This window comes from Lepisosteus oculatus, chromosome 5, assembly GCF_040954835.1.
Source record: "Lepisosteus oculatus isolate fLepOcu1 chromosome 5, fLepOcu1.hap2, whole genome shotgun sequence".
Taxonomy (NCBI): Eukaryota; Metazoa; Chordata; class Actinopteri; order Semionotiformes; family Lepisosteidae; genus Lepisosteus; species Lepisosteus oculatus.
This window is the reverse complement of record NC_090700.1, coordinates 24910849-24918760: the sequence shown is the minus strand read 5'-3', so window position 1 is coordinate 24918760 and position 7912 is coordinate 24910849. Positions and strand designations below refer to the sequence as shown.

Sequence of the window (7912 nt, the reverse complement as noted above, 5' to 3'; positions counted from 1 at the left end):
TTGCAGAAACATGTTTATTTCTGATGAAAAACACGTTTTGACCCTTTCTGCACACTGGGGTTAAGGGCTGAGTGTGTGGGTACTTCTGAGCCTTGCTGTTACAAGTAGATTCAGTTGCCTGAAAAAACACGTTTATTTCGGGCTGAAAAACACGTTTTGAAAAGTGTGATGTTACTGCCCCATAACTTACATGGGGTTGACCAAACTTGCAGAAACATGTTTATTTCTGCTGAAAAACACGTTTTGACCCTTTCTGCACACTGGGGTTAAGGGCTGAGTGTGTGGGCACTTCTGAGCCTTGCTGTTACAAGTAGATTCAGTTGCCTGAAGAAACGCGTTTATTTCGGGCTGAAAAACACGTTTTGAAAAGTGTGCTGTTACTGCCCCATAACTTACATGGGGTTGACCAAACTTGCAGAAACATGTTTATTTCTGCTGAAAAACACGTTTTGACACTTTCTGCACACTGGGGTTAAGAGCTGAGTGTGTGGGCTCTTCTGAGCCTTGCTGTTATAAGGAGATTCAGTTGTCTGAAAAAACGCGTTTATTTCGGGCTGAAAAACACGTTTTGAAAAGTGTGCTGTTACTGCCCCATAACTTACATAGGGTTGACCAAACTTGCAGAAACATGTTTATTTCTGTTGGAAAAACACGTTTTGACCCTTTCTGCACACTGGGGTTAAGAGCTGAGTGTGTGGGCTCTTCTGAGCCTTGCTGTTACATGGGGATTCAGTTGTCTGAAAAAACGCGTTTATTTCGGGCTGAAAAACACGTTTTGAAAAGTGTGCTGTTACTGCCCCATAACTTACATGGGGTTGACCAAACTTGCAGAAACATGTTTATTTCTGCTGAAAAACACATTTTGACCCTTTCTGCACACTGGGGTTAAGAACTGAGTGTGTGGGCTCTTCTGAGCCTTGCTGTTACATGGGGATTCAGTTGTCTGAAAAAACGCGTTTATTTCGGGCTGAAAAACACATTTTGAAAAGTGTGCTGTTACTGCCCCATAACTTACATGGGGTTGACCAAACTTGCAGAAACATGTTTATTTCTGCTGAAAAACACATTTTGACCCTTTCTGCACACTGGGGTTAAGAGCTGAGTGTGTGGGCTCTTCTCAGCCTTGCTATTACAAGGAGATTCAGTTGTCTGAAAAAACGTGTTTATTTCGGGCTGAAACACGTTTTGAAAAGTGTGATGTTACTGCCCCATAACTTACATGGGGTTGACCAAACTTGCAGAAACATGTTTATTTCTGCTGAAAAACACGTTTTGACACTTTCTGCACACTGGGGTTAAGAGCTGAGTGTGTGGGCTCTTCTGAGCCTTGCACATACATAGGGATTCAGCTGTCTGAAAAAATGCGTTTATTTCGGGCTGAAAAACACGTTTTGAAAAGTGTGCTGTTACTGCCCCATAACTTACATGGGGTTGACCAAACTTGCAGAAACATGTTTATTTCTGCTGAAAAACACGTTTTGACACGTTCTGCACACTGCGGTTAAGAGCTGAGTGTGTGGGCTCTTCTGAGCCTTGCTGTTACAAGGAGATTCAGTTGTCTGAAAAAACGCGTTTATTTCGGGCTGAAAAACACGTTTTGAAAAGTGTGCTGTTACTGCCCCATAACTTACATGGGGTTGACCAAACTTGCAGAAACATGTTTATTTCTGCTGAAAAACACGTTTTGACCCTTTCTGCACACTGGGGTTAAGAGCTGAGTGTGTGGGCTCTTCTGAGCCTTGCTGTTACATGGGGATTCAGTTGTCTGAAAAAACTATTTCGGGCTGAAAAACACGTTTTGAAAAGTGTGCTGTTACTGCCCCATAATTTACATGGGGTTGACCAAACTTGCAGAAACATGTTTATTTCTGCTGAAAAACACGTTTTGACCCTTTCTGCACACTGGGGATAAGAGCTGAGTGTGTGGGCTCTTCTGAGCCTTGCTGTTACATGGGGATTCAGTTGTCTGAAAAAACGCGTTTATTTCGGGCTGAAAAACACGTTTTGAAAAGTGTGCTGTTACTGCCCCATAACTTACATGGGGTTGACCAAACTTGCAGAAACATGTTTATTTCTGCTGAAAGACACGTTTTGACACTTTCTGCACACTGGGGTTAAGAGCTGAGTGTGTGGGCTCTTCAGAGCCTTGCTGTTACATGGGGATTCAGTTGTCTGAAAAAACGCGTTTATTTCGGGCTGAAAAACACGTTTTGAAAAGTGTGCTGTTACTGCCCCATAACTTACATGGGGTTGACCAAACTTGCAGAAACATGTTTATTTCTGCTGAAAAACACGTTTTGACCCTTTCTGCACACTGGGGTTAAGAGCTGAGTGTGTGGGCTCTTCTCAGCCTTGCTGTTACAAGGAGATTCAGTTGTCTGAAAAAACGCGTTTCTTTCGGGCTGAAAAACACGTTTTGAAAAGTGTGCTGTTATGCAGCAAGTGTGTGACGCAGTGGTTTCCTGGTACGGTGAGGTGTGCTGGCAGCTGTGTGACGCAGTGGAGGCCGGGTAGGGTGAGGTGTGCTGGCAAGTGTGTGACGCAGTGGCTTCCTGGTACGGTGAGGTGTGCTGGCAGCTGTGTGACGCAGTGAAGGCCGGGTAGGGTGAGGTGCGCTGGCAAGTGTGTGACGCAGTGGTTTCCTGGTACGGTGAGGTGTGCTGGCATCCGTGTGACGCAGTGGTGGCCTTGCATGGTCAGGTGCGCTGGCAGGTGTATGATGAAGAGGTGGCCGGGTACGGTGAGGTACACTGGCAGCTGTGTGGTGTGATGCAGTTGTGGCCGGGCAGGGTGAGTTTCGCTGGTAGCTGGGTGACGCATTGGTGGCCTGGAAAGGTGAGGTGCGCTGCCAGCTGTGTGGTGTGACGCAGTGGTGTTCATCAGGCACAAGTTCATCAGTAAAAAGACCACTGGCATTTTTCCTTCCCCCTACATTCTCAGAGCAGAATCGAATTTCATATTAGCATAATTTATTACAGTGCTAAGTTTAATATTATTTATTACTAATAGTTTATGTTAAAACCTAACTTTCTTAACGCGAAAAGTACTTATGTAAGTACCTACTGTACTGTACTTAAGTACTACCATAAGAAGTACTGCTGTATGCAACAAAAAAGGAGGAGTGGTGAAACAACCCTACACATACAGTGTCAGTATGAACAGAGATTGTATCAGTATTAGTTCTTGCTTTGTGCTGGGTTTAGCAGTTGTCCGAACATTGTCTTTCAGCGAATGCCATACCATCTCTATTGGATTTAAATCTGGAGATTCGGCTGGAGTTTTCACCCAGTTCACTCGTTCTGCTATAAGCCTCGCCCTTGCTGCTTTGTGTTTCGGATCGTTGTCTTGAAAGAGATGGTGCCTTGATCCAATGTGCTCCCTGATATATGGGGCGGCATGCTGTGTGACCACGACTTCCTCGAAGAATTCACGATCCATAATCCCTTCGAAATAAAATTATTTTTCAAGCAATGTAATGCAAGATGCTTTTTAACGTTGGGCAATGTGTTTTTTCTCGAAATTTTGTTTCGAGAGACTAGATAAGTTATTCAAGTGTTTATGATATGTCGCTGTTGTGAATGTCTGTGGAGTGTATCTTATTAGCCTGTCCTGACTGGTGGAGCTCATCCAGCTGTGTCTGGATATCTTGGTCAAATATTCGGCTAGTGTGTACTGTGTTTAGGGTTCTGTAGCATTCCACAGGGCTGGGCAGCTTGTTCCCCCCTCCAACCCCTCTCTGTGTACAGTAGAGCCTCCTGTCATGGCTGGTAGAGCTCATCCAGCTGTGTCTGGCTAATATTAAAGCCAGTACTTTAATATTGTTTTATGTATGTTTATCAATAGTGGGTAGTGGCCTAATTCGGTCCTGCACCCGTTGTTAGGTGTTTTTTAGGTGTTGTTAGGGCTTCTACCAAATAATAACAAGTGCTCTTCCTGAAACTTACCTTAGCTGATTCTTAGGCTAAACCAGACAGACTTCTCAAATTCTCAAATATTCATCAACTCCTTCACAAATGTTTTCTTTGTGACTTTCTCTGTTGTTCCCTTTCACACTCAACTGAACTATGTGTTATGTCTTGTAAACGTAATCAAACATTTCACTTAGGTGTGTGGGTTAACACAAACCCATATTGCATGAAACATTCAGTTTTTCATTCCCGTTTTTTCTAACAATTGCATCCATGCTAGGACTACAGTAAACAACACTTTTTACTAAAGTAAATGAAAGTGTTCATTAAACAAGACACATTGTTTTAAATGTATGCAATACGACGACACTAAAAACAACACTGAAACTTTTCATTGAAATACTGGACGAGATTGTGCATATTCAATGGATTTTTCCTGGTGCTTTTTTTCATCAGTCTTTTCATATTCTTGTTCTCTACTCAGGTGTCTCCTGTTCCTTTGGTGATGTCTGCTGTACACACATGGTATCATACACTTGAGCAAAGTGTGATACCACCGTTTGTTCTTCTCCTAAAATAAAGATGAACATTGACAAAAGTCAGAAGCACTCTTTTCTTTGACAGACGAACAAAACAAAGCAAGAATAACCATACTCTCTGTTCCTTACTCATTTCTACCTACCTGTTTGACCACTTTGTCTGCTTCAGTCAGGACAGGGTGCTGGGGCTGACTCAGAGTACAATGTAGCCACTGTAGGGGAGAAGATCACAGAGAGGTCTTTTCAGATTGCTCAGTTTGAAATCCAGGTATCGCCTCCGGTAAGTTCCTCGGTCCTTTTTGGGACTTGAAAGGGTAGAATCATTTTGTGACTACATTTCATTGTCATGCACTGATATGTTCTGGTTTGTGTTCGATTACTGCAGGCGTTCAAGTACTTTCTTTTTGTTCTAGATTGGCAGTGTTTGAGATGGTAGGAACTTGTCATATTCTCAACTTATTTTCTCTTTGAGACTCTGAATGCTCTGTAAACATACTATTTTAGCAATTCTTACAAATCTGAAAGCAGTGTTACCTGTATCATTTTTTGTCTTGGTAGTAGTATTGCAGCTCCAACATCAGCACTTAAATAATGGTTTGTGATGTTACTTGTCCTTGGAGTTAGTATACTCCTGAGAAATCAAGAGAAATCTTACGTAAGCATTAATTATGTTTCACTTTTGAAAGCAAAGTACATGTCAAGTACTTTGAAGGCATTTGTTGATACTTTTGAGCACTTTCGTTGATTATTATTATCCTTCAATTAGTTATTACAAGTCCAACATTCTCTACATGATCTCACTCCATATTCAGAATGTGGGAATACAGTTGTTTTAAGGAAATGCCACTGAATAGATAGTAGCTGCACTCTACAAAGATGAATTTGCTAATTATTCAGTCAGTGACACAGCTTATACTTCAGTAGTCTTAGATCATTTAATGATGATTATTGTACTTTATAACTAGCAGAATCCCCATATCCTGTTCATTGCCCCTTTTTCAGTCATGTGGATTGACTTATGCCTGAAGTGGTTAATTCTCACCTTGACATCTCATAGAACAACTGAATCTCTACCAAGGGTGAATGTGTCCTTCCTCTTAATGTCTAAAAGAAAAGGTTAAAATTCATTGAAGCAAAATGCAACAACCCAAAATGTTGGGGAGGTCGTTTCCACAGTTATTTCATATGACAGTGCTTGGAGTGAAACTACATGACCATGGTGAAGAAGTAAAAACACTTTACCTTGTTCCTCCTGACTGATGTCCTTATGCTTGTTTTGCACAGTTGAGCGTTTTGTGTCTTGTCGTCTGTGTAGGCAACAGCTCTCTTCCCTGGGATAGAACTAGATGATATTTAGACACGTTAATTTGACTTCTCCATTGCTCACATTGATGTGGATATGATTGTAATGCTCTGTTTTGTGGGCTTCCCAAGAAAACAATAAATCCCTTACTACTTGTTCGAAATGCAGTAGCACAGATCCTAACAAATACAAGAAAGAGAATATCATTCCTGTTTTGAAAAAACTTCACTGGTCACCTGTATTATCTAGGATAAATTTGAAAGTTCTTTTACTTGTTTTTAAAGCTTTAAGCGACCTAGCACGTCTGTACCTTACTGAATGTCTGTCTTCATATGTTCCTATACGTGACCTGAGATCTGCACATACTGGCCTACTGCAAATACCACATGTGAAATGCAGAAAGAGTGGAGAGGCTGCTTTTTGTTTTTATGCTTTTAAATTATGAAACTCACTTCCACTTTTTATTAGGCAGTCAAGCTCGGTACATTGTTTTAAAAAACATTTGAAAATGTTGCTTTTAGTTAAAGTGGTTCTTTGTTCTTTCTATTTCTGTTTCTTTTTTTAGTTCTCTTTAATTGTTCTTATTTTATTACAACTTTCCTAATTTTTATTTATTTAATTGACATGTATGTTGCTTTACTGTATTGCTGTATTTTCCTTTACAACTGAAAGTATATCTCTCAATTTTAATATTGTATTTTTACGCTTGGTTTTTAAAGCACCAAAGAACTATTTGTATGAAAGGTGCTCTATAAATAAAGTTTATTATTATTCTTTTTAATATTATTATTATACTTTTTTTACTTTTTTGGTTAGGACAAAGATTCTAGTAGAGGTGGCCTCTTTTACCCCGTTCCAAAAAATTGGAAAACTACCTTCAGAATACACTGACAATGACCATCTACTGTCTCCTCTAATTGTGTATTGTCATCATGCATATCTTGTGTATTATTTATTGTAGTTGGTTTTGTCATTCTGTAAAGAAGCCACCTTTCAAGGCACTATATAAAATAATGTTTGTTAATATTATTTACATTTTTCATCGTAAAATCTGGCGAAGAGTCTTAAGAGAATATCAAAAAACACGTTGCTCTTACCTTTCCATTCCAAGAAATGCCCTCAGCTCGGATTGCAGAGATTGACCTCTCTGTCTCAAATTCTGAGAAACATAGACTCGATTGAAAAATGACCATTTCCTAAGATTCACATAACATCACCAGTCAACATTTGCCACTTGACATCAATAGAAACCATAGAGTACATGACATTTCCAATCAGTTTTCTTTCAAGGTACAATAGCAATCGCCTTGGCAGAAGAGTTATACTGCGGTAGATAAATATTACAAATGTCAGATACACCTTTATCTCTGCAGACAGGATCGCAAGGGATTCCCTTATACTGGGTTCCTATATAACAAATAATACATTATTCAAAAAACATGATATTTCTCTGTCCATTGGCAGCATGATTGTTTATCATTACAGTTTTAGTTAGCTTTAATTTTGTAAACCCCAAGTAAACACAGTTTGTGCCTTTCTCTGAACTTTTTGGCATTTCAATTCAGTTGTTTGTAAGCTTAGTTTACAGTTGCTAGGTTGATGAAGTTCCTGAACTGTGCAGTATTTCTTTTGGGTTTGGTGCGAATCATATTCTAGCGGTTTGGGGGAAAAAAGCACAGGTGCCATCCCACCATTAAACCCTGAAACTTACCTTTGCCGATTCTTCAACTAAACCAGACATGTTAACTAAGTGTTACAGTATGTTTCAAAGTGTGTATTTTAGCAAACACAACTGAAGTTCTGTTGTCTCCTTGGAGACACCTGGAACTGGTGTGATGCTGGTTCTATGACATCATTCGTTCTAAATGTAAATGCAGGTATTGGCACAACATAGTAAATTGATGTAAAGTTATGGATCCATTTATGATTTTCACTCAGTTTGAAAGAGTTCCTGTCATGTGGTTAAACAGTCGGGTGTTGAAATTTGTTCCCCGTTTTTGAAAAAGTCCCACTGTATGCTGTTCCTTTAATTTACAATAAGAATCTAGGAACCTCTAGAAGAAATCAACTGCAAAGTGACATGACTGAGAGCCTCTTGAGTCCTGCAGATACAGGGTACCTCATAATTTAAATGAAATCAAATGTGTACTGTACGTGTAGAA

At 40.0% G+C, this 7912-nt stretch overlaps 1 long non-coding RNA gene across 2 annotated transcripts; it reads right to left on the bottom strand.

The window, feature by feature from the left end:
• Positions 1-4014: 4014 nt before the first annotated feature.
• LOC138239146 (uncharacterized) lies at positions 4015-7168 on the bottom strand. 2 transcript variants are annotated; one of them, XR_011189568.1, is made up of 7 exons: positions 7110-7168; positions 6848-6909; positions 5690-5789; positions 5490-5551; positions 4982-5078; positions 4591-4659; positions 4015-4479 (listed from the first exon to the last, which is right to left on the bottom strand). It is a non-coding gene; the product is annotated as an uncharacterized lncRNA (long non-coding RNA). The 2 variants fall into 2 exon arrangements; XR_011189567.1 differs by lacking the exons at positions 4015-4479; positions 4591-4659 and adding an exon at positions 4698-4752.
• Positions 7169-7912: the final 744 nt, after the last annotated feature.